The sequence below is a fragment of the Budorcas taxicolor genome, chromosome 1, assembly GCF_023091745.1.
Source record: "Budorcas taxicolor isolate Tak-1 chromosome 1, Takin1.1, whole genome shotgun sequence".
Lineage (NCBI taxonomy): Eukaryota > Metazoa > Chordata > Mammalia > Artiodactyla > Bovidae > Budorcas > Budorcas taxicolor.
Window position 1 is genome coordinate 196368189 of NC_068910.1, and position 22835 is coordinate 196391023.

The 22835-nt window shown below is 42.0% G+C and overlaps 1 pseudogene; it reads left to right on the top strand.

Moving 5' to 3' along the window:
• The first annotated feature begins 672 nt into the window (after window positions 1–672).
• The window catches only part of LOC128053160 (heterogeneous nuclear ribonucleoprotein A1-like), an 80330-nt pseudogene continuing 58167 nt past the window's right edge, over window positions 673–22835 (top strand).

The window sequence follows — 22835 nt, forward strand, 5'->3', positions numbered from 1 at the left end:
TGCCTCTTAATGTAGAGACAATCTAGACCTTTATGGAGCAAGAGCTGGTGCCCTTCCAACTGCAGCTGGGCTGCTTTTGAATGAGTCAAAATCCTTGGAACACTTAAAGAGTCTTGGGCACAGTGTCTGAAAAAAATGTGTTTGAGAAGGAGCTGCTGAGTGAGGCAATTGTCAATGAGAGTCTCCAGCTGTTTCTGTAGAAAACCCAAAGAATGCTCCCAAAGAGGGAGAAATGAAAGGCAATAGTGAGTAGCAATTGCCCATAGCACTCATGTTAGCTGGGTTTCCTGACCATTCCTCTGACTTGTAAGGACAATCAAACTGGTTTAACTAACTTAATTTTTCCTCACCCCACCCCACCCTCTTAAACAAATCATACAGACAAAACAAAACACTGAGGCACTATCTTGACAAAATTTACTGAAAGGTAACCTCAGGAGTAGCTGTTTGCAAACAGAATTAATGTCCACTATTTGTACTGAATACAAATGAGGCCAGAACAGACAATTTAACATGTATTTTTTGCCTTTCATCAGTTTGAAGAGGAAGGATCCTTTGTTGTTCAGAAAGCAGCCTGGGCACTAACTGTGCTGATCTGGGTAAGGAGCAGAGGTATAGAAGCAAAAGGAGCCTTGGAAGGCTAGACTGATGCACAAAACTCAGCTAGGGCTTATGTTGCACTTGAAGGAAGTGGGGAAAGAAGAGAACCTGAGAAGTTTTGAGAATCCGAGTGACAAAAATGAAGATAGAGAGTAATCTGAGTTTAAGAGAGGTTTCTGGGAGGTTTGAGACAGTAAAACTAGAAATTTAGCACAGCTGCCATTCTGAATGATACTGAGAGATGCAGAGAAACAGGAAAAAGGATTTTTAGATATTTTGTTTTGTGTATTAAGTGGAATTCTTCTTTTGTGCTATAATATTGAGGACTTTTTCTAGCAAGTGTCAAAAATGCAAACTGATTTAACTCAAAAAAATATATAAATAGATAACTGCAGGTATGGCTGGATCCAGATAGTGCAAACAATGGTATCAAATATGGTCCTTCCCTCTCTGTTGCCTTCAAAGTGTTTATTCTCATGCAGTGATTTTTCCCCACCTCCTCACCTTTCCCCAGTGTTGAACGTATATTATCCGTATAGCTAATCATTCCAGTAGAAACAAAGTACATATTTCCTAGTAGTTCCAATAAAATCTTATTCTCATTAGCAAACTCTGGATTGTATTCTCAACCATATGCTTTAGTCCAGAGGACAAAGAATGGGGGATGAGTCATTCTCCAAAGGAAAATCAAAGTTCTATTATCAGAAAAAAACTGTAAAATGATAGGCAGGTGGAAAATAGAACATGTCCACTACAAGTTCTTCTCAAAGAAACTTCAGTTAAGATTTACATTTGCTTTTCAATTTTTTTTAATATTAGAATTGTGTTTCTTTTGAAAATGACATAATGTTGACATGAGAAGCATGGCAGCTGAAATGTTCTTTCAACTAAAAAAATACAGTGAAATATCTTGCTGTTCCTACAGAAAGAGGTGCCAGAAAAGATTTTTAAAATATATTTTTGTTCTGAGTTTCCATATACATACAGCCTCTATTTAAAAGCCTCTTTTCTGATCCCGGGAAATGGTTCAAATTCCTGAAAGCCTGAAGAATTAGCTAGAGTTCCTGATTATCATTGTGAAAATACATGTTTCCCCCATCAATGCCACCACAACTTCACTCTTGGGATTAGACACAAAGCCCAATACTTGTAGCATTCTGGGCTAAACAGCTAAGAATTGGTTTGCATATCCACACAGGGCGGCACACAGTAACAACCCATTTCAGGAACACTCAGATTTTCGTAACTCAAATGCTCCTCTGTACTGGAATTCTCCAGGTAAGAACACTGAAATGGGTTGCCATTTCCTTCTCCAGGGGATCTTCCTGACCCAGGGATCCAACCCAGGTCTCCTGCATTGCAGGCAGAATCTTTACCAACTGAGCCACCAGGAAAGCCCCAAATACCTGGCACACCACCACAGACCTTGAAATATGTGCGACAACTTGCTGTCTCAAAGATCAAGCACTTGCGTTAGCCTTCAAATTGTGTACAAAACAAAGGGCACCAACAATATGCAGAGCTGTCTGTTTTCCCCTCAATCAATTCTTTCTTCATTATCATTTAGTACCCTATTACCACATTTGCGTGTGGCTCATCTGGTAAAGAATCAACCTGTGATGCGGGAGACCTGGGTTCAATCCCTGGGTTGGGAAGATCCTCTGGAGAAGGGAAAAGCTACCCACTCCAGTACTCTGGCCTAGAGAATTCCATTGACTGTATAGCCCGTGGGGTCACAAAGAGTCAGACACAACTGAGCAATTTTCACTTCACCGCATTTGCTGACTACACCATTTACTAGCTCTGTGCTTCAAATTCCTTATCAGAAAAAGGGCCACTGATAATCTACTACACAGGGGTGTTATCAGGATTAAATTAATTAATACATGTAAAGTGTTGAGGAGGACAATGTTGGGCACTCAATAAGCACTAAATTAATGTTTACTTTTATGATTACAGGGCCCTCTCCACAAGTAAAACATGTGGAAAAAAAAACCTGTGGAGATCGTGTCTGAAGAGAATGCTGTATACGGAGAGTATTTGTTCATTCCGCTTCAGAGACCTTAAGGAAATCCAAATCCAGTGCTGAAAGACCCTCTATGTTTTTTAATATGAGGTAGAAATCTTGATTTATTTTCAGTTTTACCACAAGGCTTGATGGATCTTAGTTTCCCCACCAGGGATGGAACCCTGGTCCATAGCGGTGAAAGCATCAAGTCCTAACCACTGCTGGACCACCAGACAATTCCCAGAAATCTTGATACTTAAAAAAATGTATTGCTTTTCTTCTCTGCTCATGGATGCCACAGAATAATCATTGTTGAAGTGTACCCCTTTCCAAATCTGAGTCTCCCAAAGAGCCCGAACAGCTGTGGAAGCTCTTCATCAGAGGACTGAGCTTTGAAACAACCGACGAGAGTCTGAGGAGCCATTTTTAACAACAGGGAGTGCTCACAGACTGTGTGGGAATGAGGGCTCCAAACCCCAAGTGCTCCAGAGGCTTCCAGTTTGTCAGGTACGCCGCTGTGGAGGAGGTGGATGCAGCCATGAACGCAAGGCCATACAAGGCAGATGAAAGAGTCTTTGGAACCAAAGTAGGCCATCTCAAGAGAAGATTGTCAAAGACCTGCTTCCCACTTAACTGGGAAAAAGAGTTTTGTTGGTGGCATTAAAGAAGACACTGAAGAATATCACGGAAGAGATTATTTTAAATAATATTGGAAAGTTGACGCAATTGAAATCACAGCTGACTGAGGCAGTGGCAAAAAGAGAGGCTTTTGTAACCTTTGATGATCCTGACTCCATAGGCAAGATTGTCATTCCGAAACACCACACTGTGAATGGCTACAAGTGTGAAGTAAAAAAAGCCCTATCTTAGCAAGAGATGGCTAGTGCTTCATCCAGCCAAAGAGATCGACCTGGTTCTGGAAACTTTGGTGGCGGTCATGGAGGTGGTTTTGATGGAAATGACAACCTTGGTTGTGGAGGACGCTTCAGTGGTCGAAGTGGCTTTGGTGGGAGATGTGGGGGTGGTGGATACGGTGGCAATGGGGATGGCTATAATGGGTTTGGTAATGATGTAAGCAATTTTGGAGGTGGTGGAAGCTACAGTGATCTTGGCAATTATGACAACTGATCTTCAAATTTTGGACCCATGAAAGGAGGAAACTTTGGAGACAAAAGTCCTGGCCCCAGTGGTGAAAGTGAAAGTGAAGTCGCTCTCGCTCAGTCGAGTCTGACTCTTTGCGACCCCATCGACTGTAGCCTATCAGGCTCCTCCGTCCATGGGATTTTCCAGACAAGCGTGCTGGAGTGGATTGCTATTTCCTTCTCCAGGGGATCTTCCCCACCCAGGAATCGAACCCAGGTCTCTCGCATTTTAGGCAGACAGTTTACTGTCTGAGCCACCAGGGAAGCCCCAAACCACGAGTTACTATGGCCGTGACAGAAAGTTTTAATTACTGCCAGGAAACAAAGGTTAGCAGGAGAGGAGAGCCAGAGAAGTGACAGGGAGGCCACAGGTTACAGCTGATTTGTGAACTTTCAGGCAAGCATAATGATGGCAGGGCCTAGCTGCTACAAAGAAAGCATGTTTTAGACAATACTCATGTGTATGGGGAGAAGGCAATGGCACCCCACTCCAGTACTCTTGCCTGGAAAATTCCATGGACGGAGGAGCCTGGTAGGCTGCAGTCCACGGGGTCGCGAAGAGTCGGACACGACTGAGCAAATTCACTTTCACTTTTCACTTTCACGCATTGGAAAAGGAAATGGCAACCCACTCCAGTGTTCTTGCCTAGAGAATCCCAGGGACAGGAGGAATCTGGTGGGCTTCCGTCTATGGGGTCGCACAGAGTCGGACATGACTGAAGCGACTTAGCAGCAGCAGCAGCAGCAGCAGCAGCAGCATGTGTATGGGCAAAAAAACTCGAGGATTGTATTTGTAACTAATTGTATAACAGGTTGTTTTAGTTTCTGTTCTGTGCAAAGTGTAAAACATTCCAACAAAGGATTTTAATGTAGATTTTTTCTTTTGCACCCATGTTGTCAATTGCTAAATGTAATAGTCTGCTCATAATGCTGAATAAGTGTGTCTTTTTAAAAATGTGCTGTGTAAGGTTAGTCTACTCTGAAGCCATTTTGGTGAACTACCCCAACAGTGTGGAGTTAGAATTCCTTCAGGGTGATACTAGGTTCCATTCAAAATTTATTTATAACCTGCTTTGGTGGAGAAGCTCTTGTCTTCAGAAACCTTGGTTTAGCTGAACTGACAGTTACTGTGTTGTGACCTGGAGTTCACTGTTAAGAGAGTAACCCATACAAAATATTCCATCGTATATATCTACCATATTTTCTTCATCCATCTGTCAATGGACATTTAGGTCTTTTCCATAACTTGGTTATTGTAAATAGTGCTGCTATGAACACAGGGGTACCTGTATGTTAAAAAAAATTATTGGAGTATAGTTGTTTTACAACGTTGTGTTAGTGTCGACCATACAGCAATATGAATCAGCTATACATATGTATGTATGTACATGTATACATACATACATATATTTCCTCTTGTTTGGTTTTCGTTCCCATTTAGGTCACTGTGGAGCATTCCCTGTGCTATACAGGAGGATCTCATTAGTTATCTATTTTATACATAGTATCAATAGTGTATATTTATCAATCCCAATCTCCCAATTCATTTCACCACCACCCCTTTCTCCCTTGGTTCAGTTCAGTCGCTCAGTTGTGTCCAACTCTTTGCAACCCCATGAACTGCAGCACGCCAGGCCTCCCTGTCCATCACCAACTCCCAGGGTTTACTCAAACTCATGTCCATTGGGTTGGTGATGCCATCCAAACATCTCATCCTCTGTCGTCCCCTTCTCCTTCTGCCTTCAATCTTTCCCAGCATCAGGGGCTTTTCAAATGAGTCAGCTCTTTGCATCAGGTGGCCAAAGTATTGGAGTTTCAGCTTCAACATCAGTCCTTCCAATGAATATTTAGGACTGATCTCCTTTAGGATGGACTAGTTGGATCTCCTTGCAGTCCAAGGGACTCTCAAGAGTCTTCTCCAACACCACAATTCAAAAGCATCCATTTTTCAGTGCTCAGCTTTCTTTATAGTCCAACTCTCACATCCATACATGACTACTGGAAAAACCACAGCCTTGACTAGATGGACTTTTGTTGACACAGTAATGTCTCTACTTTATAATATGCTGTCTAGGTTGGTCATAAATTTTCTTCCAAGGAGTAAGCGTCTTTAAATTTCATGGCTGCAGTCACCATCTGCAGTGATTTGGGAGCCCCCAAAATAAAGTCTGCCACTGTTTCCACTGTTTCTTCATCTATTTGCCATAAAGTGATGGGACTGGATGCCACGATCTTTGTTTTCTGAATGTTGAGCTTTAAGCCAACTTTTTCACTCTCTTCTATCACTTTCATCAAGAGGCTCTTTAGTTTTTCTTCGTTTTCTGCCATAAAGGTGGTGTCATCTGCATATCTGAGGTTATTGATATTTCTCCCAGCAATCTTGATTCCAGCTTGTGCTTCTTCCAGCCCAGCATTTCTCATGATGTACTCTGCATATAAGCTAAATAAGCATTGTGACAATATACAGCCTTGACATATTCCTTTTCCTATTTGGAACCAGTCTGTTGTTCCATGTCCAGTTCTAACTGTTGCTTCCTGACCTGCATACAGATTTCTCAAGAGGCAGGTCAGGTGGTCTGGTATTCCCATCTCTTGAAGAATTTTCCACAGTGATCCACACAGTCAAAGGCTATGGCATAGTCAATAAAGCAGAAATAGATGTTTTTCTGGAACTCTCTTGCTTTTTTGATGATGCAGTGGATGTGGCAGTTTGATCTCTGGTTCCTCTGCTTTTTCTAAAACCAGCTTGAACATCTGGAAGTTCACAGTTCACGTATTGTTGAAGCGTAGCTTGGAGAATTCCCCCTTGGTATCCATACATTTATTCTCTATGTCTGTGTCTCTATTTCTGCTTTGTGAATAAGATTGTCTATATCAGTTTTTTTTTTCAGAATCCACATAAATACATTAATATATGATATCTGCTCTTCTCTTTCTGACTTACTTCAGTCTGTATGACCGTCTTTAGGTCCATCCGTGAAAGTGAAAGTCACTCAGTTGTGTCCAACTCTTTGCAACCCCATAGACTATACAGTCTATGGAATTCTCCAGGCCAGAATACTGGAGTGGGCAGCCTTTCCCTTCTCCAGGGGATCTTCCCAACCCAGGGATGGAATCCAGGTCTCCCACATTGCAGGCAGATTGTTTACCAGCTGAGCCACAAGAGAAGCCCAAGAATACTGGAGTGGGTAGCCTATCCCTTCTCCAGTGGATCTTTCTGACCCAGGAATTGAACTGGGGTCTCCTGCATTGCAGGCGGATTGTTTACCAACCGAGCTATCAGGGAAGCCCTAGGCCTATCCATGTCTCTACAAATGACCCAATTTCACTCTTTTTTATGGCTGAGCAATATTCCATGGTATATATGTACCACATTTTCATTATTCATTCATCTGTCAGTGGACATTTAGGGTGTTTTCATGTCTTGGCCTTTGTGACTAGTGCTGCTATGAACATAAGGGAGCATATATCTTTTGGAATTACAGCTTGCCTGGATATATGTCCAAAAGTGGGATTACTGGATCATATTTTCAGATCATATTTTCTGGATCAGTTTTCTGAGGAACCTCCATACTGTTTTCCACCATGGCTACATCAACTTACATTCCCACCAACAGTGTAGGAGGGTTCCTTTTTCTCCACACCATCTCCAGTATTTGTTTTTTGTAGACTTTTTAATGATGACCATTCTGACTGGCAAGAGGTGATACTGTTAGGGAAACCACTGACTGACCCACCCTGGCCAGGCAAGATAGTAGCTTCTTACAGAAGCTGTCTTACAACAGGAGGTCCTGGTAAGGAACTCAGAATTAGCAAGCTACCACCAACAAGAAGAATTCTGCAAAGGTCAAAAGAAGAGAGGGGCACCAGTTCCTATGTCCTACAAACCTCCCAGAATTCTCCTTGCTGGAATCCATCTTTGCTGAATGATGCGTGTGCCACCAGGAAGAACTCTGAGTGAGAAAGATGGGCCAGAGACAACCTGGAAACTAACCCCATCACCATAAAACCTGAGACTGCAAGCTTTGTAGCAGAGAAGTTCTCTTGTGTTCTCTTAACCTGCTGCTCTCTACCCAGGCACCCCTTCCCAATAAAGTCTCTTGCTTTGTCAATGTGTTTCTCTTCACACAAGTCATTTCTGAGCATTAGAAAAGAGCCCACCCTTGGGCCCTGGAAGGGGTCTCCTGTCTTGTGACAGTACTTCATTGAAGTTTTGATTGGCAGTTCTTTAATAATTAACAATGAGTACATTTTCATGTGCCTATTGGCTATCTGCAATCCTTCTTTGGAGAAATTTCTCTTTAGGTCTTCTGCCCATGTTTTGATTGGGTTATTTCTTTGTTGTCGAGTTGTATGATTTTATATTTTGGAAATTAAGCCCTTGTCGGTCACATCATTTGCAAATATTTTCTCCCATTCTGTATGTTGTCTTTTTTCATTTTTCTTTCTTATGGTTTCCTTTGCTGTGTAGAAGCTTGTACCTTTGATTAGGTCCCATTTGTTTATTTTCATTTTTATTTCTAATGCTTTGGGAGACTGACCTAAGAAAACATTGGTACAATTTATATCAGAGAATGTCTGCCAACGTAGAATCATACACTTAATTTTTTTAATTTTTAACTTATTTTATTTTGCTGCAATGAGTCTTAATTGCAGCATGTGGGATCTTTCACTGTGGCACTCAGGCTTTTCTCTAGTTGTGGCGTGGGCTGCAAAGCGCGTGGGCTCAGCAGTTGTGGTGCACAGGCTTAATTGCTCCATGGCACGTAGGATCTTAGTTCCCTGACCAGGAATAGATACGTACACTTTAAAATAGTTAAAATGGTAAATGCATCTTATGAATATTTGCCATAATTTTTTAAAAATTAAGTTACAAAATGCAAATACATAAGCACTCTGTCAAAGACATCCATAATCCCGTCATAGAACCTGTAGAGCATAAGATGTGAACAAATAAAAAATTAAAAATCACATGAGGACTCATCAGTAGGGAGAGTAAAGGAGATGCAGCAGGGAAGTCATCTCTGGTCTTGATTGCTTCCTACTGGCACTACAGATCCCCTTGATGTCTGGCTGTGACTTCCAGAGGATTTCTAGCCTAAGAAATCTGCAAGCATCTTTGGGCCACAAGGTCACTTTGCTGCCACCATGGTGACCTTCTGGTCAGACAAACTTGCATCATCAGTTACTTTCCATATCCCTCACAGTGCAGGCAGGAGCCTCTGGATCCCTTCCACACTCTACAAGAGTATGAGAAGAGTCAAGGGTGTCACCTCAGCCCCACTTTTCTGCCTTGATGCACACTCACTTTCCCTCTGCTTTGCCATCCTGTGTTGGTGCAAAGCCACCTGTGAGGCTTCCTCCTCCATCATTCACATCAGGAGTGGAATTGAAGCTCTTTCCACTCTTGGCTTCCCCGCAGCCTTGGAATTTCTGCTTCGAAGACTAAGGTCGCAGTACAAGAGTCTACCTCTTCACTCTTACTCTCACTTTCTTCTCCTTTCTGCACTCAAGTAGCAAACTGAACTTTGACTCTATTTTTTTTCTCATTAAATTCCTTTTTCAGGAGTCCTAATCATCCCCACTCTCATGGTTAGTAGCTAACTTTGAAGGACTAGAGAGAAGGTCATATACATGGAAATGCAAAAGAGAAGAACACATTGCATATTATTTTACTCCTGTCCCTTCAGTTCAGTTCAGTTCAGTTCAGTCACTCAGTCGTGTCCGACTCTTTGCGACCCCATGATTCGCAGCACGCCAGGCCTCCCTGTCCATCACCAACTCCCAGAGTTCACTCAGACTCACGTCCATCGAGTCCGTGATGCCATCCAGCCATCTCATCCTCTGTCGTCCCCTTCTCCTCCTGCCCCCAATCCCTCCCAGCATCAGAGTCTTTTCCAGTGAGTCAAGTCTTCGCATGAGGTGGCCAAAGTACTGGAGTTTCAGGCTATCTTTTCACAGCCAACAGCTGTCTCCTCCCTGAGTCTGCACTCCAGACCCCCACTTTCCAGCACCCAGCCCCGCTGCAATGAGACACACTACTCAGGCCAGGGTGGGCAGGGCTGTGGCATGCCCCATGTGCACAGTTCTTACCCTGTCCTGCCTTCCACAGAACATCCACTATGTTCTCCTTCAATCCCCCAAACACCCCTTTCCGTCTCAGCTGATTTCCCCACCATGAGGGGGTTTTTCTGATTGGGAAAATCTCTTCTCGCTTTCAGCTTCCTGCCAGAGTTGCTGGTCCATTTTTTGATTCCTGCTTTCCTTTTTTCCTTTTCGTATCTAGTTGTGAAGAGATTTTTCTTGTCCTTTTAGGGGCCTGAAGCCTTCCACTAATGCTCAGCAGGTGCTCTGGGAGAACTGTTCCATTTGTAGATGTACTCTTGATACGCGGTAGTCTGAACATTCTCTGACATTGCCTTTCTTTGGGATTGGAATGAAAACTGACCTTTTCCAGTCCTATGGCCACTTTTGGATTTTCCAAATTTGCTGGTATATTGAGTGCATCACTTTCACAGCATCATCTTTTAGGATTTGAAACAGCTCAACTGGAATTCCGTCACCTCTATTAGCTTTGTTTGTAGTGATGCTTCCTAAGGCCCACTTGACTTTGTATTCCAAGATGTCTGGCTCTAGGTGAGTGATAACACCATCATGGTTATCTGGGTCATGAAGAAAGATCTTTTTTTTATAGTTCTTCTGTGTATTCTTGCCACCTCTTCTTAATATCTTCTGCTTCTGTTAGGTCCATACCATTTCTGTTCTTTATTGTGCCCATCTTTGCAAGAAATGTTCCCTTGGTATCTCTAATTTTCTTGAAGAGAACTCTAGTCTTCCCCATTCTATTATTTTCCTCTATTTCTTTGCACTGATCACTGAGGAAGGGTTTCATATCTTTCCTTGTTATTCTTTGCAACTGTGCATTCAGATGGGAATAGCTTTCCTTTTCTCCTTTACCTTTAGCTTCTCTTCTTTTCTCAGCTATTTGTAAGGCCTCCTCAGACAACCATTTAGCCTTTTTGCATTTCTTTTTCTTGGAGATGGTCTTGATCACTGCCTCCTGTACAATGTTACGAACCTCCACCCATAGTTCTTCAGGCACTCTATCTATCAGATCTAACCCCTTGAATCTATTTGTCACTTCCACTGTATAATCGTAAGGGATTTCATCCAGGTCATACGTGAATGGTCTAGTGGTTTTCCCCTAGTTTCTTCAATTTAAGTCTGAATTTAGCAATAAGGAGTTCATGATCTGAGTCACAGTCAGCTCCTGGTCTTATTTTTGCTGACTGTATAGAGCTTCTCCATCTTCGGCTGCAAAGAATATAATCAATCTGATTTTGATAATGACCATCTGCTGATGTCCATGTGTAGAGTCCTTGGAAGAAAAGCTATGACAAACCTAGAGAGCATATTAAAAAGCAGAGACATTACTTTGCTGAAAGCTATGGTTTTTCCAGTAGACATACATGGATGTGAGAATTGAACCATAAAGAATGGACCACTGAAGAATTGGTGCTTTTTACTGTGGTGTTGGACAAGACTCTTGAGAGTCCCTTGGACTGCAAGGAGATCAAACAAGTTAATCCTAAAGGAAATCAATCCTGAATATTCACTGGAAGGACTGATGCTGAACGTGAAACTCCATACTTTGGCCACCTGATGTGAAGAACTGACTCACTAGAAAAGACCGTGATGCTAGGAAAGACTGAAGGCAGGAGGAGAAGGGGATGACGGAGGATGAGATGGCTGGATGCCATCGCTGACTCGATGCACCTGAGTTAAAGCAAGCTCCAGGTATTGGTAATGACAGGGAAGGCTGGCATGCTGTAGCCCATGGGGTCACAAAGAGTCAGACACGACTGAGTGAACTGAACTGGACTCTTGATGTAGCTGTGAGGAGAAAGGAGTTCTGGGTCCTCCTATTCCGCCATCTTGACTCCTCCTCTGTGTGTTTTTTAAAATTAAATTAAATGGACTGATTTAGGCAATCAAGAGATATAATTGCTCATTTAACTGGACAGTCCAGAGTTTCAGGCCAGGCTTTAACCGAATGCTGAAATGATGGAATTGGTACTCAGTTTCTCCCTGCTTCTCAAATCTACATGTTCGTTGTTGGTTCTGTGTTTGTCAGGTTTCTCCCCTCATGGTTTCCAGAAGCTCCAGGAGACTGTCTGAGTCTCCAGGACCCACAGGCTTTCTTGTTCACTTGCAGGAAAGAAGAGCACATTCTCTCTTCCACTTTTGAACCAAAATCTTGAGCTTTAGCCAGGGTCGTATTTGTCCTTCCCCAATCCAATCATTGTGGTGATTGAGATGATACCTTTTAGCTTAAGTTAAACACCACATCCCATGTGAAATATTCCATCCCTAAAGCAGAAGATGGGTATCAAGTTCCCCTGAAGCCCATGGATCATGGGAATGAGCAGTAGATATCATTAACCAGGAAAAAGGGAAACATGTGTTGGGTGAACAATGACAGTGATCTGGGCCACCACCAGTGTCTACCAGATTTGATTTGACTTGCTGCTCAACAAGCATTTATCAAACTAAAAAAAAAAAAAAAAATTGTAAAACAGAAACAACCTAATCTTTACAACTCTTCCTCATAGTACAGATCCTTTTTGTCTCCTGCTTCTTGCTTGGGGAAATTTCTTTTAAAATAATATCCTGCTGCTGCTGCTGCTGCTGCTGCTGCTGCTGCTAAGTCGCTTCAGTCGTGTCCAACTCTGTGCGACCCCGTGGACAGCAGCCCACCAGGCTCCTCCGTCCCTGGGACTCTCCAGGCAAGAACACTGGAGTGGGTTGCCATGTCCTTCTCCAATGCATGAAAGTGAAAAGTGAAAAGTGAAAGTGAAGTTGCTCAGTTGTGTCCGACTTAGCGACCTCATGGACTGCAGCCTACCAGGCTCCTCCGTCCATGGGATTTTCTAGGCAAGAGTACTGGAGTGGGGTGCCATTGCCTTCTCTGAAATAATATCCTAGTGCCTGCATTTGATACACAAAATTCACCTATTTCCTAGGCATCCTAGCCCACTTCTGTCTTCAGTCTCTGTCCTTGCCCTAGGACAGAGAGGACTTTGTTTGAACCCTTGGGGCTTTATGAGAAACAGGAGCCTTTGCCCAATACCCCTGGCTATGTGGGCAAGCTGCTAGTCTACATGTCCACATCTCCTTAAAAAATCATTAAAATGGTTCATGAATCACCTACGACTGAACAGAGTTTGCTCTAATTTTTATCATATTGCTTATTATTATGTATAATATTAATAATATCTGCAATATATGGGTCTTTCTGCTTCAGTTTGACTGTGAAAATACAAAGAAAAAGAAGCGGTCTGTTGGGAGAGGGTCATCAGGACCCAAGACCAACGGCAGTGGGGGTGGAGGGGACTCACCCCGGGCTTCCTGCCTTTGCCCTCTGCCATTTCACTTTTCCTCCCCTCTGAGGCCTCTCTAAACACAGGTGAAAAACAATAACCAGCCTGTCACCAAATTTTCTATATGCAAAATAACCTCTCTCTTCTCGCTCCATTAATCCTCAAAGACTTTTTCACTTTAGAACTGGAGATATAACTGCTCACACAGGGTATTTAATACCATATGTAATAATAACCAATGTGATAAAAAATTAGAGCAAACTTTGCTTCAGCTGTGAGGTAGTTTATGAAACACTTTAAAGATTTTTAAGGAGATGTGGACACGCAGATTGGCAGTCTGCCCACACGGCAGGTGGCGTTGGGCACGAGCTCCTGACTGGTCGGGGGAGGATGGCCCGAGTTCTATTGTTAGCTCTGCTGCCTTGCAACTGTGTGACCTTGAGCAAATCAATTAACCCCTCTGGACCTACCAGTTCCTTAGCTCTAAAGAGCACGATTAAATTTGATGTTCTCTAAGCTCTCTTCACCTGCAGCATTCTAAAATGTTCAAAGAAATTGATTTTGTTTTTTACAGGTCACAGATGAGAAGTTACCAATAAAGAGTTCTTATTTTTTCTACAACAGGAAAGATACTAAGAAACACTCATTCAGGCTGAAGGGATTAAGGAAGAGGTGGGGAGTAGACAGGGTACCGCAAGGTGATGAAGATGGTGGAGGAAAAGCTCCTGTGCAGGTCCTGACCCTCCTGAGTCTCTAGTGAGCCTCGGAGCCTCTGTGTGCATTTAACTCTCCATGCCCTTTGGCCTGGGGAGAGGTTGAGTATTCTAGATACATAGGATTTCCTTCTTCTGAAGCTCCTCCAGGGACCCAGTGCTCTCTCCCACCAGCTCTATTTCCTAGAGGAGGGCCCTAACTAGGGGGGAAACATCCAAGGTATTGTCCCATGACACCTAAATTAGGATGACAATTGGAAAGTTTGAAGTAACCTTTCAGTTCAGTTCAGTTCAGTTCATTTCAGTCGCTCAGTCGTGTCTGACTCTTTGCACCCCATGAATTGCAGCACGTCAGGCCTCCCTGTCCATCACCAACTCCCAGAGTTCACTCACACTCATGTCCATCGAGTCGGTGATGCCATCCAGTCATCTCATCCTCTGTCGTCCCCTTCTCCTCCTGCCCCCAATCCCTCCCAGCATCAGAGTCTTTTCCAATGAGTCAACTCTTTACATGAGGTGGCCAAAGTATTGGAGTTTCAGCTTTAGCATCAGTCCTTCCAAAGAACACCCAGGACTGATCTTTAGGATGGACTGGTTGGATCTCCTTGCAGTCCAAGGGACTCTCAAGAGTCTGCTCCAAAACCACAGTTCAAAAGCATCAATTCTTCGGTGCTCAGGCTTCTTCACAGTCCAACTCTCACATCCATACATCACCACTGGAAAAACCATAGCCTTGACTAGACGGACCTTTGTTGGCAAAGTAATGTCTCTGCTTTTGAATATGCTATCTAGGTTGGTCATAATTTTCCTTCCAAGGGGTAAGCATCTTTTAATTTCATGACTGCAGTCACCATCTGCAGTGATTTTGGAGCCCCAGAAAAGTCTGCCACTGTTTCCACTGTTTCCCCACCTATTTCCCATGAAGTGATGGGACCAGATGCCATGATCTTCGTTTTCTGAATGTTGAGCTTTAAGCCAACTTGTTCACTCTCCTCTTTCACTTTCATCAAGAGGCATTTTAGTTCCTCTTCACTTTCTGCCATAAGGGTGGTGTCATCTGCATATCTGAGGTTACTGAAATTTCTCCCGGCAATCGTGATTCCAGCTTGTGCTTCTTCACTTCTACTCCCTCAAAAATCTCACTAAAACAAGTAGGAAAGAGTTTTTCTGTTTTGTGTGTTTTGGTTTTATTTATTTTTGGCTGTGCTGGGTCATCATTGCTGCTTACAGGCTTTGTCTAGTTGTAGTGAGTGGGCTACTCTCTAGCTGCGGTGTTCGGGCTTCTCATTGCTGTTACTTTTCTTGTTGCTCAGCATGGCCTCTAGGTGCATGGAGTCAGGAGTCGTGGTGCTCAAACATGTATCCTGCAGCATGTGGAATCCTCCCGGACTAGGGAGCGAACCAGGTATTGAACCTGTGTCCCCTGCTTTGGCTGGCAAATACTTAACCACTGGACCACCAGGGAAGTTCAGGAAAGATTTATTTATTTACTATTATTATTATTATTATTTTCCTCTTGATCCCTCAGAGAGGATGACGGAACATCTATTTTCCCCCATTTAATTTTTTTTTTTTTTTTTTTACTTTACAATACTGTATTGGTTTTGCCATACATTGACATGAATCCACCACAGGTGTACATGAGTTCCCAGTCCTAAATCCCCCTCCCACCACCCTCCCCATATCATCTCTCTGGGTCATCCCGATGCACCAGCCCCAAGCATCCTGTATCCTGTTTCGAACCTAGACTGGCGATTCATTTCTTACATGAGAGTATACATGTTTCAATGCCATTCTCCCAAATCATCCCACCCTCTCCCTCTCCCACAGAGTCCAAAAGTCTGTTCTATACATCTGTGTCTCTTTTGCTGTCTCACATACAGGGTTATCGTTACCATCTTTCTAAATTCCATATATATGCATTAGTATACTGTATTAGTGTTTTTCTTTCTGGCTTACTTCACTCTGTATAATCAGCTACAGTATCATCCACCTCATTAGAACTGACTCAAATGTATTCTTTTTAATGGCTGAGTAATACTCCATTGTGTATATGAACCACAGCTTTCTTATCCATTCATCTGCTGACGGACATCGAGGTTGCTTCCATGTCCTGGCTATTGTAAACAGTGCTGCAATGAACATTGGGGTACACATGTCTCTTTCAATTCACTTATTTTATTTTTTAAAATATGTATCTACAAAGACCAAGATAAAAGATGAGGAGACAACAACTGAATTTTATCTGAATTCAGAAAGTTAGAAAATGCCTAAACAACCAGTAGCTGGTTTCAAAGACTCTAGTAAACAGAATCTTAAATCAGTGATGGTGGAAAACAAGAAGCAGCCCAATTTACACTGCAAAACCCCAAAGCTCATGAACTGGCAGCACTAGGTATCAGTAAAGTGGGGCTAAAGTAAGGGATAGAGATAAAATGGGTTGATTGAAAGTTCTTTTAAGAAGTTGTCAGTTCCCCAGATTCCTCTCCCAGTTCACACAGCAAGGAAACCACCTCTTCCGCACTATAGTAGGAGACTAGAGGCCTTCCCTCTGAGAGCAAAGCGGAATGCTCTCAGGAGAAGGGAAATCTGAGGGTCCTTGAACTGGAGGACATCAGGCCTAACTGAGGGTAGGGAGAGCCATGTGGAAAGCAGGAGGGTGTGAATGTTCACATCAGTTCAGTTCAGTCTCTCAGTCGTGTCAGCTCTTTGCGACCCCATGAATCACAGCACGCCAGGCCTCCCTGTCCATCACCAACTCCCGGAGTTCACTCAGACTCACATCCATCGAGTCAGTGATGCCATCCAGCCATCTCATCCTCTGTCGTCCTCTTCTCCTCCTGCCCCTAATCTCTCCCAGCATCAGAGTCTTTTCCAATGAGTCAACACTTCGCATGAGGTGGCCAAAGTATTGGGGTTTCAGCTTTAGCATCATTCCTTCCAAAGATATCCCAGGGCTGATCTCCTTCAGAATGGACTGGTTGGATCTCCTTGCAGTCCAAGGGACTCTCAAGAGTCTTCTCCAACACCACAGTTTCAAAGCATCCATTCTTCTGCACTCAGGCTTCTTCACAGTCCAACTCTCACATCCGTACATGACCACAGGAAAAACCGTAGCCTTGACTAGACGGACCTTAGTCGACAAAGTAATGTCTCTGCTTTTTAATATGCTATCTAGGTTGGTCATAAGTTCTTCTCTTCTTTTCACAGCTATTTGTAAGTCCTCCCCAGACAGCCATTTTGCTTTTTTGCATTTCTTTTCCATGGGGATGGTCTTGATCCCTGTCTCCTATACAATGTCATGAACCTCAGTCCATAGTTCATCAGGCACTCTATCAGATCTAGGCCCTTCAATCTATTTCTCACTTCTACTGTATAATCATCAGAGATTTGATTTAGGTCATACCTGAATGGTCTAGCGGTTTTCCCTACTTTCTTCAATTTGAATCTGAATTTGGTAATAAGGAGTTCATGATCTGAGCCACAGTCAGCTCCTGGTCTTGTTTTTGTTTTCTGTATAGAGCTTCTCCATCTTTGGCTGCAAAGAATATAATCAATCTGATTTCAGTGTTGACCATCTGGTGATGTCCATGTGTAGAGTCTTCTCTTGTGTTGTTGGAAGAGGGTGTTTGCTATGACCAGTGCATTTTCTTGGCAAAACTCTATTAGTCTTTGCCCTGCTTCATTCTGCATTCCAAGGCCAAATTTGCCTGTTACTCCAGGTGTTTCTTGACTTCCTACTTTTGTATTCCAGTCCCCTATAATGAAAAGGACAAACATACTGAATGTTAAAACCACTGGGCCTCTTCTACATTTTAACTCCCAGAATAATGGCAGCCAGGCCTGTACCATCCAAGACCCTGGAAGAGCCTTCTCTGCATATTCTGATGCTCAAGAGAGAGACTTCAAAATTCTGACATAAGGACTTGCTAGCCATTGGCCATGCTAGACCTCTGTACAGTGAAATAAACAACCGACAGGCCACAATCTATGCTCTGAGAGCATCCAATCAGCTTTTTATGCCCTATCCTTAAATATGAGCAGAGGTCAAAGATCACCACACATCTGAGGAAAGCCTCAGAGAGACCAGAAGAAACAGAGATAATTTTGAGGAAACAGAGTCTATCTAGGGAGGAAAAAAAAATTTTTTTAATAACCCAAATTGTCAGAGAGCACAATATTACAGCAAAGAAAGAAAGAAAGTATATTTATAAAAAGGAATACTCATAGAACACAAAGGGAGCCTTTGAAAATTTAAAACATAGTAATAAAAATTTTTGAATTATTGTTTATTTATGTTTGGTTGTGCTGGGTCTTCATTGCTGTTCCAGGGTTTTCTCTAGTTGTGGCGATCTGGGGCTACTCTCTAGGTGTGCGGGCTTGTTATTGAGGTGGCTTCCCCTGTCGTAGAGCACAGGCTCTAGAACTCAGGATCAGTAATTACAGCACACAGGTTCAGTTCCTCTGAGGCTTGTGGGATCTTTCTGGACCAGGGATCAAACCCATGCACCATGCATTGGCAGGTGGAGTCTTATCCACTGTGCCACCACAGAAATCCTGAAAGCCTTTTTCTCAAGTTAGTAAAGAGATAGAAGAGAATAGTGCCCCATGATGTGAAACAAAAGGACAAGAGGATGGAATATTGGATAGAAAACGTAAGACAATGGGAAGACCGATTCTGGAAGTACAACTTCCAAATAAAGAGTCCAGAAAAATAGAACAGAGAAAACAGGTGAGGAAATAATCCTTAAAATGATTCAGGATGATATCCTAGAGTTTGCAAATTGAAAGAGCCTATATAGTACCCAACACTCTCTCTAAAATAGGCCCACATGAAGGCATATCTTAGTGAAATTTCATAACCCTTGGGGGTTCCCATGTGGCACAGTTAGTAAAGAATCTGCCTGCCAAAGCAGGAGATGCAAAAGATGCAGGTTTTATCCCTTGGTTGGGAAGATGCCTTGGAGAAGGAAGTGGCAACCCACTCCAGTATTCTTGCCTGGAAGTCCCATGGACAGAAGAGGCAGGCTATAGTCCACGGGGTCACAAAGAGTCTGACAATACTGAGTGCACACAGATACACACACAGGGACAAGCATAACATCTTCAAGCTTCTAGAAGGAAAATAAAAATGAAAAACATTTTGATAGAATATATAAAAACTTGAAAATGGCACAAACAGAAGGATACCCCATGTTCTTGGATTGCAAAGATTAATATTAAAATGACCACACTACGCAAGGCAATCTACAGTTTCAATGCAATCCCTATCAAAATACCAATGACATTTTTTACAAAAGTAGAACAAATAATTTAAAAATGTACATGGAAACACAAAAGACCTCAAATAGCCAAAACAATCTTGAAAAAGAAAAACAGAGCTAGAGGCATCATGCTCCTTGTCTTCAAACTATGCTACAAAGGTACAGTTATCAAGATAGTATGATACTGGCACAAAAGCAGAGACAGATCAATAGAGCAGAACAGAGATCCCAGAAGTAAATCATGCACTTATGGCCAATTAATCTCTATGACAAAGGAAGCAAGAATATACAATAGAGAAAAGACAACCTCTTCATAAGTGGTGATGGGAAAACTGGACAGCCCCATGTTTAAAAACTCAGTTAGAACACTCTCTAACACCACATACAAAAATAAACTCAAAACAGGTTAAAGACCTAAATGTAAGACCAGAAACCATAGAAATCCTGGAGAAAAACATAGGCAGAACACTCTTTGAGGTAAATCATAGCAATATTTTTTTGATTCATCTCCTAAAGCAAAGGAACTAAAAGCAAAAATAGACAAATAGGACCTAATTAAACTTGAAACCTTTTGCACATCAAAGGAAACTGCTGACAAATGAAAAGATAGCCTACTGAATGGTAGAAAATATTTGCAAATGATATGACTAGTAAAGAGTTAATATCCATCATGTACAAACAGCTCATACACCTCAACATCAAAAAAACAAACAACCCAATTTTAAAAGTGGTTAGAAGAACTAAATAGACATTTTTTTCAAAAAGGAAATGCAGATGGCCAGCGAGCACATGAAAAGATGTTCAATATCACTAGGTGTCAGGAAAATGCAAATCAAAACCACAACGAGATGTCACTTCACACCTGTTACAATGGCTATCATCAAAAAGAACACAAATAACAAATGTTGGCAAGGATCTTGCGAAAAGGGAACGCTATTGTACACTGTTGGTGGGAATGTAAATTGGTGCAGCCACTGTGAAAAACCTCCATACTGTTTTTCACAGTGACTGCGTGAATTTACATTCCCACCAACAGAATTACCATATGAGCCAGCAATTCTACTCCTGAGTATACATCCAAAAACCAAAAGCGCTAATTAAAAAAGATACATGCACCCCAGTGTTCATAGCAGCGTTATTTATAATAGTCAAGATATGGAGGCAACCTAAATGTCCATCAACAGATGAATGGATAAAGAAGATGTGGAATACTACTCAACCATAAAAAAAGAATGGGGTTTTTCCATTTGCAGCAACATGAATGGACCTGGAGGGAATTATGCTAAGTGAAATAAGTCACGTAGAGAAATATCATATGATATCGCTTGTGTGTAGAATCTAAATAACAGAGCAAACTAATGAATATAACAAAAAGAAGCAGATTGACAAGTGTAGAGAACAAACTAGCAGTTACCACTGGGGAGAGGGGGAGGGGGAGAGGAAACACAGGGGTAGGGGAATAAGAGATTCAAACTATTGTTTAGAAAAAAAGCTGCAAGGATATATTGTACGACATGGGAAACATAAGCCAATATTTTATAATAACCATGAATGGAGTATAACCTTTAAAAACTGTGAATCACTCTTTTGTAACTTATACAATATTGCACAACAAATATACTTTAACAATTGATCAATCAATCAAGAATTAGAATTCCTGGGGCTTCTTGAACAAAGCCCCTGCCGTGTGCTCAGCGCTTCCAGCCAGATTTTCAGCGCTTGACTCTTTTCCTTTTTCGGTCATGTCACAGGGCTTGCAGGATCTCAGCTCCCCAACTAGGGCTTGAACCCAGGTCGCAGCAGTGAAAGTGCAGAGTCTCAAGCATTGGACCACCAGGGGATTCCCTTCAGTGCTCTACTCTTAAATATAAGTCAAAGACTGAGGACAAAAGAAAATTATAAATCATGATAGTAGAAGACTAAGTCCTGTTTAAAAGTCTAAAACTCATTCCCCTCTCCACTACATCCTGAGCAACCAGTGGGATGGATGGAGCCAGAGCTAAGGACCTGCCTGCCAGCCATCCCTTTATTTTTCCCTCAGACTTCACCTCTGCCACCCAACCTTTCATTATTCACTGCTACCACCCTTTCTCTCTTTCTCTCTCTCTCTCTCTCACCCACACACAGACACACATACGCTAGCTTAATTTGAGGACATGCATCATGCTGCTTTTCTTGATAGCAAAAATTGTTAATTATGGCTCTGCCCAGGAAATAGGCAAAGATCCCAGGAGCTCAGGCCTTGACAGTAGGGAGCTGCACTTCTCTGTGGACAAAGAGTCAGACTAGACTTAGTGACAAATTCTAAATTGGTGTGAAACTTTCCAATTTCCTTGAAGCATAATGCTCCATTGATTGCAAGCTGAGTCATATATTGAATCTGCTTCTCACACTGTCAGTGGGAAGTGTAATTCCTGAATGACTCCCAGCAGACTTTTATAGATTTTTCAGTCTGTTAAGTTATAAAAGATATTCAAAGTCATTTTTTCCTGAAGACCTTTAAATAAATCTTGATCTCAACAGCAAAGCCATTGAACATAATTACATTCAACACACTGGGAGTAATCTGCATAGAAGCAAGAATTAGGTTAATGAGGATAGAAAAACAATCAAGTAAGTGTGTAAAGGAAGAAAGAACAGAGGACTGAATACTGTTTAAGAGGTAGAAGAAAGAAAACCAGCTATTTAAGGAGACAGGACTAAGATGGGAATGAGAACTTGCTTAGGGTGCCAGGACAGAAATGCAAGAAAAAAAAATACTTCAACACCACTCATTATTAGAGAAAAAACTATAAAAATAAAAACTATACAAATAAAAAAATAAATAAAAAACTATACAAATAAAAAAAACAAATAAAAAACTATACAAATGAAAACTACAATGAGGTATCACCTTACACTGGTCAGAATGGCCATCATCAAAAAATCTACAAACAAGAGATGCTGGCAAGGGTGTGGAGAAAAGGGAACCCTCTTGCACTGTTGGTGGGACTGTAAACTGATCTCCATACTGAACACTATGGAGAGTCCTTAAAAATCTAGGAATAAAGCTTCCACATGACCCAACAATCCCACCACTGTGCATATTCCCTGAGAAAATCATAACTGAAAATGACACATGTATCCCAGGGTTCACTGCAGCACTCTTTACAATAGCTAAGAGATGGAAGCAACCTAGATGCCCATTGATAGATAAAGAAATTGTGGTATATATATATGAAGGAATATTACTCAGCCATAAAAAGAAAGTATTTGAGTCAGTTCTAGTGAAGTGGATGAACCTAGAGCCTATTATACAGAGTGAAATAAGTCAGAAAGAGAAAAACAAATATAGCATATTAATGCACATACATGGAATCTAGGAAGATGGTACTGATTAACCTATTTTCAGGGCAGCAATGGAGAGACAGACATAGAGAAAGACTTGTGGACACAGTGGGGGAAGGAGAGGGTGGGACGAATTGAGAGAGGAGCATGGAAACATATATCACCATAGGTAAAATAGACAGCAAGTGGGAATTTGCTGTATAATTCAGGGAGCTCAAACCCAGTGCTCTGTGACAACCTAGAGGAGTTGGATGGGGTAGGAGATGAGAGGGAGGTTCAAGAAGGAGAGGACATATGTTTACCTATGGCTGATTCATGTTGATGTATGGCAGAAACCAACACTATACTGTAAAACAATTACCCTCCAATTAAAAATAAGTACTTTTTTTTAAAAAAAGAAA